This window comes from Pinus tabuliformis, chromosome Q, assembly GCF_031772625.1.
Source record: "Pinus tabuliformis cultivar Carrire ecotype Pingquan chromosome Q, CPIR1, whole genome shotgun sequence".
Taxonomy (NCBI): Eukaryota; Viridiplantae; Streptophyta; class Pinopsida; order Pinales; family Pinaceae; genus Pinus; species Pinus tabuliformis.
Window position 1 is genome coordinate 731,163,163 of NC_142296.1, and position 10,581 is coordinate 731,173,743.

The following is a 10,581-nucleotide window of genomic DNA, read 5'->3' on the forward strand; positions in this document are numbered from 1 at the left end:
ACCACCATTATCATCGTCATTGTCATTTTTATCATCCCCATCATCATCATTAATGTAATTTCTATCTACATTGTTGTAATCATGCATCATCATCATTCATGCCATTATTGTTTTTGATGATGACCTAGATGAAAATGATGATCATGACACCAAAGATAATGCTTATGATTATGACAATGACAACATCTAAAATTGGGAAGATTCGCCAACGTCATTAGCATCGTCATCATCATAATCATTGCCATCATCATCATTGTCATTGTAACCACTATTGTCTTTATCATCATAATCACAATTCATGTCATCGCCATCATCTTCATTTTCATCATTGTCAATATTATTGACATTGTCATCAATTGTTCATAATTGTCAATGCCATAAGGAATATCATCAATGCAGAAAATATGATGAGTGTTGGAAAAGGGATGCAAAAGCGAACATAGAAATGGGGGCAACAATAGAAGTAAAATTGGATGAAAAGTGGATACAACATAAGTAGATGCACAACAACATGAAAAACCTGACACAAAAGTGGATGCAAAAGTAGATGCAGTTGTCAATGCAAACTTGGATGCAAACATGAAGGCAAAAGTGGAAGCAAACATGGGTCCAATGGTAGGTGTAAAACTTGGCACAAATTGTGGTGAAACAAATGTGGATGCAACAACGGAAACAAAAGTATATGCAAAAATGGATGAAACAAAAGTGGATGCAATAGGGGATGCAAACGTGGAAGCAAATGTGGTTGCAATGGTAGGCGCAAGATATGGTGCAACAAAAGTGGATGTAACAATAGACAAAAAATATGCAAAATAAGATGCAAAAATGGATGTAAAAGTGGAAGCAAACATTGATGCAACAGGCAAAACAAAATTGGATGCAAAAAATGGATATAATGTAAGTAGATGAAAAAGTAGATACAAAACGAGATGCAAAACCCAATGCATAAACCTGACATAAAAGTGGATGCAAAAATAGATGCAATATTTGATGCAAAAGAGGATGTGAACATGGATGCAAAATTGGAAGCAAACGTGGATACAACAGTGAGTGCAAAACATGGTGCAAATTGTGGCATAACAAAAGTGGATGTAATGATAGATGCAAAAAAAGAATCAAAGTATGATGCAAATGAAGATGTAAAAAGGGATGCAAAAAGTGAAATTTAAAATGGGTGCAACAGTGGATGCAAAATTGCGTGCAAAATTGGATGCAATAGAAGTCGATGCAAAAGTAGATGCAAAACGAGACACAAAACCCGATGCAAATCCCGGTCCAAAATTGGATACAAAAAGGGATGAAAAAATAGATGTAGTAGTTGATGAAAACCTAGACGCAAATGAGGATGCAAACGTGGATGCAAAATTATAATCAAAAGTGGGTGCAAAAGGAGGTGCCAAACTAGGCGCTAATTGTGGCACAAAAATATTAGATGCAATAGTGGGTACAATAATAGATGCAAAAGAGGATGTAAATATGGATGCCAAACAAGAGGGAAAAGTGGATGCAACAAAAGTAGATGCAACATTTTATGCAAAACTAGACACAAAACACGATGTAAAACTTGGCGCAAAAGGGATGCACAAATGGATGAAAAAATGGATGCAAAAAATGATTTAAAAAAGGATGCAAAAAAGGATGCAAAAGTTGATGCAAGTGTAGGTGCAAAAAGTGGATGCAAATGAGGATGCAAAAGTATGTCAAACAAAATTAGGTGCCAAAATTGATGCAAAACCTGGAACAAAACCTGGTGTAAAGGATGACACAAAACTTGGCATAAAATTTGGTGCAAAACGTGGTGCAAAACCTATTGCAATACCTGGTGCTAAACTTGGTGTAAGATTTGGTGCAAAACTTGATGCAAATTTTGTGTCAAGTTTTGCACCATATTTGATAAATGGATGCAAATAGCACCAAAAATGGGCTCTAGATGCAAAAAAAGGAGTAAAAAGGGACGCTAATCGCTGGTTTTGTTGTAGTGATATTACATTCAAAGAAACATTTCATCTATGAGCTAATTTTTTTTTTCTTAAACAAAATTCACTAATTTTTATTTTCATTGTTTAAAAATGATTCTCCCAAATTTTAGAGGATAATTTTCAGTCAAAAGTTTAGAAAGAGAATATAAAACTCTTAAAAATGTGAATATTTTTAGAAAAATATTGTTAAACATTTATAGTTTGCATATTAAGGATTAATAAGATTTTCAAGGTTTTGACACTTTAAGAAAAAATTTCATCCTTAAAATATTTCTTTGATTATATTAATAATATAATATGATAAATACAAATATTGCTATTATATTAAGCATTAAATATATATTTTTATTTATTTTTACTATGGTTGACCATGTTTTATTATGGTCGGCTATATTTGAGCATGTTTCTCAATATTTTAATGTGGTTCACCACCATGTTTGGTCATGGTAAATGACGGTTAGACCTTAGTTTATTATGTCTCAATATTATTAACCGTGGTTGACCATATTTAATTATAGTAGATTGTGATTGACCCTGTTTGAGGCTGATTAACTAAGGTTGAAGAAGGGTGCTTATTGCTGACTATGTTTCACTATGGTTGATAATGATTGACTATGGTTGAATTTAGTAGATAATTTTTAACTATAATTGAATTTGGTTGTATATGTTAAAGGTGTAGTCTAACCTATAGACTAAATAGCCCTTTTCACCATAATCGGGCGATACAATTTCAAGCAAGATTGTGATTTTTTGTTGTTGAAAATTAACTAGAAAAAAATGCTCTGAAAAATGTCATTTAATTTGTTAGTTAGACTATGCGTATCCTAAATATATTTTATTATAGTTAACCATGGTCAACTACGATTGATCATATTTGAAGATAATCCTTAACTTGATTGACTTTCATTGATTATCAACTTTTATTGACTAACCTAATTATTTTTTCCTTTGGTTAACCATGGTTGATTATAATAAATTTTGTTTATTACTAGCACAACCACATTAAAGGTGGTTGATACACACCAATCAATGCCACAAGAATTCACTTCTCGTAACCTTTCATAGAATGTATACTATGTAATTTAATATCTTATTTACTCTTATGTAATGTCATTATTTTCCACAGGGTGTAGAATAAACAGTGATGGGGTGTATTGTTAAGTCACTCTGTGATGTGAAGGTCACCTATTCCAAACTCCGTGAGAAAAATTCTAGCCATGTTAAGGGTCGGTGTGGCCCAGACCGGGTGTGATCCCTGGCTGATTTTTAATGTTTAAATGCCCGGGGTCACGATTTCTCGATCCACATATCAAGCCTGAAGTAATCTCTGGAGAACTCAGACAACTTGAGAAAAAAAAAGAATGTTATTATTTAAAATTGTATCTTTAAAACATTGCCCATTATCAAATTTCAACTTTTCTCCACAATACCAAAATTAAATAAATAATTATTTGTTTTACATATATAAATGGGAATAAAATAGTTATTCGTTAGAGTAATTAATTAAAATTAAGAATAGACAAATGTAAGCCCCCTACCAGGGAGCTCACTTTGCAAGCTTGTGAAAATCTAAGGTAAATGTGAGTATGAGGTCACCATGCTTGTTTAATTGTGGTTGTATACTAGGGGGCAACACAGTTCACCTAGAGATTATAGTGGTAGTAGTCTAAATCACCCCCTCTCATGGAAGTACAAGACTAACCTAGTTGTCGATTCATCTAGACATAAACTGAAAAAGAAAATATAAATGTGGTCAAATCTTGCTAGCATGATTGAATTTCAAAGGTTTCATTCTATAAGATAGTGAATGTTTAAAACTTGTGGTAATCGGGAGGAGACAACAAAATAAATCAAACCATGTAAAGGGTTGGTGTGACCCAGGTTGGTCTGATCCCAGATGATTTTGATAGCTCATATACCCCTAGTTAGTGGTTTCTAAGACCATAGGCTAGTCCCACAAATTACAAACATGCTAGCCCCAAGGGTTAGATCAATTGGTCGAGTCCCCGTCATTAAAGCACCTTTGCACTTGAGAAGGCACAAGTCCAATTCTCAAGTCACTCTCGGGGTCAAGTTCCGTGGTTGAGACAACAGAAAGTGATCCATTCATGTGCATTTTCCTGGTACAAATATTTCATGGATGTAGTGATCATCGATATCTGGGGTCCATGAATCATACATTAGAAAAAAGAAAAAGGAAAAAAAAGGTTATGGACATGTTAGCAAACAAAGAAGAAAAGAAAAGACAAACATGAACAACAAAATGAAATTAAATTAGACTAGGGTTTTTTCCTCGTGATTGGAACTCATCACCATATTCATGAATTCAAGGCCCAAAGTGGCATGATGAAACAGACTAGAGACACAAATCCAACTGCTTGCCACACATGTACTACTAGATAATAGTTGCATATTAATAGAAAAAGAAATTAATCTTGTACCTAACCTCTTCTTAATGGTCAAGGCTACGAATTACCATACTTTCTGTTAATTTGTGTAGTGAAAAGACTATGCCAATCTCCTTAGAAGATTGGGCAAGCAGGGTCACAGGGATAGAATGGAGAAAAAAAATCATATTGAAGAAATGGGAAAAGTGTAAACTACTCGGACAATTGGCCACAATCAGAACAATTTAAAATTACAAAGAAAAAAAATGTAACAACAATGGAAAAAATGAAAAAGGATTAGGTTTTGAGTTTGATTTCATCTCTCCTTTTTTGATGATGAAGAAGAATATTGGAAGTTCATTTAATCTTGGCCATCCACATAATATTTATTATTAATAGAAACTATTTTCTAGAACCTCATTTCCAATATAGGGACACTTATGAGCATAAGTTAATTTTTAATGACTATTTGATTATATTTGAATTAGGTTGACTATAACTGGCTTTAGTTACCCCTATTGGGTATAGTTGAACATGTTTCACCATGGTTGATTATGATTGGCATTCTTGACTCTATGGTTGAGCATAGTTGATCATGGTTGACTATGGTTGACCTTGTTTGATCATGGTTTATTTTGGTTGGACATTGCTGACTATAAGTGACCATACATAACCATGGTTGTTTATGACTGGACATGATTGACCATGTTTGACTATGGTTCTATGACTATCATTGCTTAATGATGGTTGGATATGGTTGGTTATAGTTGAAGATGTTCAAGCATGATAGAGCTTGTTTCTCAATGGTTCTTTATGATTCACCATATTAAACTATGGTAAATAATGGGTTGAAATTGGTTGATTATGTTTTACTATTGTTAACCATGGTTCATCACATTTAACTATGGTTGTATATGATTAATTATGTTTGACGACTATTGACTATAATTGAAGATAGGTGATTATTATGGACCATGGTTGACCATGTTTCAATATGGTTAATAACAAGGTTGACTTGGTAAAGCATTTTTACTATAATTGAGTTTGGTTGATCATTCTTGACTTTGGTTGAGCATATTTAAATATGGTTAGTTATAGTTGGTGGACCACCAGTGAACATGTTTGAAGGCTATACTTAATTTGGTTGAGTTTCTTTGATTTCCAATTTTCGTTGACTAAATTTAACTATAGCTGAATTTGGTTAGCTATGGTTGACCTTGGCTAAGTGTAGTGGACATGTTTTACTATGGTTGAGTGTGATGTATTATGCTTAACTATGGTTAAGTTTGGTTGAATATTGTTGACCTTAGTTAACCATGGTTGATTATAGTTAACTTTACTTAACCATGTGACCAAGGTTGGTTATGTCTGTCCAAGTTTGATTTTTTTTTTACCATGTTTAACTATTTGTCCTATATGGTTAAACATGGTTGACGATAATTAACCATGGTTGACTATCGTTGATATTGTTTGACTACGGTTAACTATAATTAGACATTATTAAACATTAAGAAAAGTCTTTTCGTAGAAATCACATAGGAGAATTTTTGTCCATGCATTTAGAACCATCCAGCGTGGTTTATCATCATGACGAGATGAAGAGGTAGATCATGGCACATGCTTAAATAGAGAGCAATGTAGAGATCATTATTTTTTATAACTGCTATAATAAACGGCTAGTTTATGAATAATATTATTTAATTTATAATATTAATTATTAAAATCAAATAATATTAATTTTAAATTCTAGTAATAGGCAATAATCGAAATATATAAATAATAACAAGAATCAAACCATCAAAGTCAAACTTCAAACAAGGAGCGAAGTCAAAAATATATAAAAAAGGATGAGCCAAGAAAAATCAATAAAATAAACAAAGTATAACCTAAAATACTTAAAAGAGCTAAGAATGAACAAGATTATAAAAATACTTAAAATATCCAAGAAAGATCAAGATGAAAAAACTTTAATAATGGAAAAACTAATAGTGAACAATATAAATAGGTCTCCTAAGTGATTTCTACTGAAAAACTTTTCTTAATTCATTATGGATCACATAAGTTTGAATTCAGAAAAAATAATGATTAAACATGTTTCATTGTAATTAATAATGATTAATATTGTTACCCATAATTTGATGTCTATTTTTGAAAAAACAAATAGAAAGTAACAATCTTAAAAAAACAATTATGTTTAAAAGTTTTCTTTATAAGGTATTCATATTGTAAGTTCACAAGATGTCAGCCTTGAGGGTTAACTCAATTGTTAGAAGTCCCATTGCTAAAGCACCTTACCATTTACAGATAAAGGATTAGTTTAACTTGGAAGTGATCCCTACCTTGATTTTCTCTATAAAAAAATAAATAAATCTCCATAACAACGAAGGAAAAAATGGAAAAAGACTAGGTTTTGAGTTTGATTTCATCTCTCCTTTTTTGATGATGAAGAAGAATATTGGAAGTTCATTTAATCTTGGCCATCCACATAATATTTATTATTAATAGAAACTATTTTCTAGAACCTCATTTCCAATATAGGGACACTTATGAGCATAAGTTAATTTTTAATGACTATTTGATTATATTTGAATTAGGTTGACTATAACTGACTTTAGTTACCCCTATTGGGTATAGTTGAACATGTTCCACCATGGTTGATTATGATTGGCATTCTTGACTATGGTTGAGCATAGTTGATCATGGTTACTATGGTTGACCTTGTTTGATCATGAATTATTTTGGTTGGACATTGCTGACTATAAGTGACCATACATAACCATGGTTGTTTATGATTGGACATGATTGACCATGTTTGACTATAGTTCTATGATTATCATTGCTTAATGATGGTTGGATATGGTTGGTTATAGTTGAAGATGTTCAAGCATGATAGAGCTTGTTTCTCAATGGTTCTTTATGATTCACCATATTAAATTATGGTAAATAATGGATTGAAATTGGTTGATTATGTTTGACTATTGTTAACCATGGTTCATCACATTTAACTATGGTTGTATATGATCAATTATGTTTGACAACTATTGACTATAATTGTAGAAGGGTGATTATTATGGACCATGGTTGACCATGTTTCAATATGGTTAATAACAAGGTTGACTTGGTAAAGCATTTTTACTATAATTGAGTTTGGTTGGTCATTCTTGACTTTAGTTGAGCATATTTGAATATGGTTAGTTATAGTTGGTGGACCATGAGTGAACATGTTTGAAGGCTATACTTGATTTGATTGAGTTTCTTTGATTTCCAATTTTCGTTGACTAAATTTGACTATAGCTGAATTTGGTTAGCTATGGTTGACCTTGGCTAAGTGTAGTGGACATGTTTTACTATGGTTGAGTGTGATGTATTATGATTAACTATGGTTAAGTTTGTTTGAATATTGTTGACCTTAGTTAACCATGGTTGATTATGGTTAACTTTACTTAACCATCTGACCAAGGTTGGTTATGTTTGTCCAAGTTTGATTTTTTTTTTACCATGTTTAACTATTTGTCCTATATGGTTAAACATGGTTGACCATAATTAACCATGGTTGACTATCATTGATATTGTTTGACTGTGGTTAACTATAATTAGACATTGTTAAACATTAAGAAAAATCTTTTGGTAGAAATCACATAGGAGAATTTTTGTCCACGCGTTTAGAACCATCTAGTGTAGTTTATCATCATGACCAGATGAAGACGCAGATCATGGCACATGCTTAAATAGAGAGCAATGTAGAGACCATTATTTTTTATAACGGCTATAATAAACGATTAGTTTATGAATAATATTATTTAATTTATAATATTAATTATTAAAATCAAATAATATTAAATAAATTCTAATAATAAGCAATAATCGAAATATATAAATAATAACAAAAATCAAACCATCAAACTTCAAACAAGAAGTGAAGTAAAAAATATATAAAAAAAGATGAACCAAGAAAAATCAATAAAATAAACAAAATATAACCTAAAATACTTAAAAGAGCTAAGAATGAACAAGATTATAAAAATACTTAAATATCCCAGAAAGATCAAGTTGAAAAAACTTTAATAATGGAAAAAGTTGAAGTCAATGAGCATTGACTAAGCAGCCATAATATAACTCATTATAGGATAAAGATAACACAAAATTCAAAAACAATCCCATCATATATCAAATGTTTTACACAAATAACGTGGGCAGAATTAGAAATCTGTAGGACTTTCCATTTACAAATCATACTTAAATCTTTAATAATTTGAATATGATATAAAACTGAAGACTTAATCTGGAATTAAGAGCATTCACATGGGATGCATCAATGTCACATTATATTATAAGTCCCTGCCCCTTCGGGGCTCGTTTTTCCATTCCCTGTTACTTCGACAGAGAACCAATAAAGTATTTTTACCCTTTTACCTAAGTTTTTGAAACGACTCGGCAACCAATAAAAATATTTTTATTTTTAACCAAAGTTTTTAGATGTCTTTTTTTCTTTTAACAAATCAGTGAAATCTTCATCTTATTTGGTCCCATAAAGGGAATATGAGACCCAAAAAATGTTAGGAGAAGGATAGATATTAAGACCATTTAAAATTGAAATGAATTAATGTTATCTTTTTATTTTTCAACCAAAGTTTCTATAAGTTTTTTTTTTCTCTTTTGACCAATTAGGGAAATCCTCTCTTTATTTGGTCTCATATAAACAATATGAGAAAAAAAAAGTTAGGAGAAGGATAGATATTAAGACCATTTGAAATTGAAATGAACTAATGTTATCTTTCTCTTAGTATTAATTTTGCAACATTTTATGTTAAGGAAAACTATGAAAAAAGTGAAAGTATGCTATGTCCTAAAAAAATATTAAAAATAATTTTTGTTAATATTCTCTAATCTTAAATTATATATAACTTTTTAACCCTATTAATAGACTAACATTAATTATTAAAATGTAATTATGTATTTGAATGGATAGTAAATTATCTCATGATTTTAATAGTTCCTTTATCATATACGTGAATTTGAATGGATCATAAATTTACCTTTAACAATTTTTTTTACCACATTAAAATTCCAAATTAAGTAAAATTTTAAACATTTTTACTCTTTACTAAAGCCAATGTCATTTCTTAAATCAAAGGAAAAAGGTTCATTCAACACTGAATGGAAAATCATGCTCCAATTTTTTTTAATATTTCTTTTAACTAAACATTTGTAAAATGAATCTTTAAAAATAAAAATCATATCCTAGGGATATATTAAAATCTTTAAAGACAAATATTTCCACATCAAAGTTGTAATATTTGAAAATATTAATTTGATGTAGTTTTATTATAAATTTTGTTATCATGCCATGTAAAAAACATCATTAAATCTAATATTGATATTATAATATTAATATTAATATATTATAATATTAGTATTATTAAATTTAATAACTTTCGATTAATGCAATATTAAATTTAATATATTATTAAAATTTGTTATATTATCATATATTAATATATCATGATATATAATAACTCTAGATACATATGGAGGGAAGAACAAAGACATAGAGTGATAGAGGTGGAGAAAAGAGATGGAGTTGGAGGGGGAGAGAGGGAGTGAAGAAGAAACACGTTGAGAGAGAAAAGTGGAGAGCGAGAGAGGGAGTGTGTATGTTTTGGGGTGAGATAGAGAGACAAAGAAGGAGAGATGGAAGGAACGGGGGAGATAAGGAGAGAGGAGAGGGGGAGAGAGATAGGGACAGAGTTGGAAGGTGAAGAGAGGGGGGGGGGATAGAGTGAGGTGGGGGAGAAAGGGACAAAGACGAAGGAAGAGAGAGAGGACATGATAGAGAGGAGAGAGGGAGGGAGAGAGAGGGAGTTGGAGGGGGATAGAGAGGGAGTTGGAGGGGGACAAAGAGGTAGGTAAGAAGAAAGACAAAAAGAGAGAAAAGTGGAGAGAGAGAGAGAGAGAGAGTGAGTGATAAGGTAGAGAGAAAGAGGGAGAGAGGGAGAGAGGAGAGAAGGAGGGAAGATAAATAGAAGGGGGAGAGAGGGAGAGGAAGAGTAAGAGCGGGGGAGAGATATATAGATATGGAGAGAAAGAGTGTATGCTTTGTGGCTGATATAGAGAGACAAAGGAGAGGCAAAGGGAGATAGAGATATGGATGGGAGGTGAAGAGAGGGAAGAAGAGAGAGATAGGGAGGGGGAGATATATATATATATATATATAT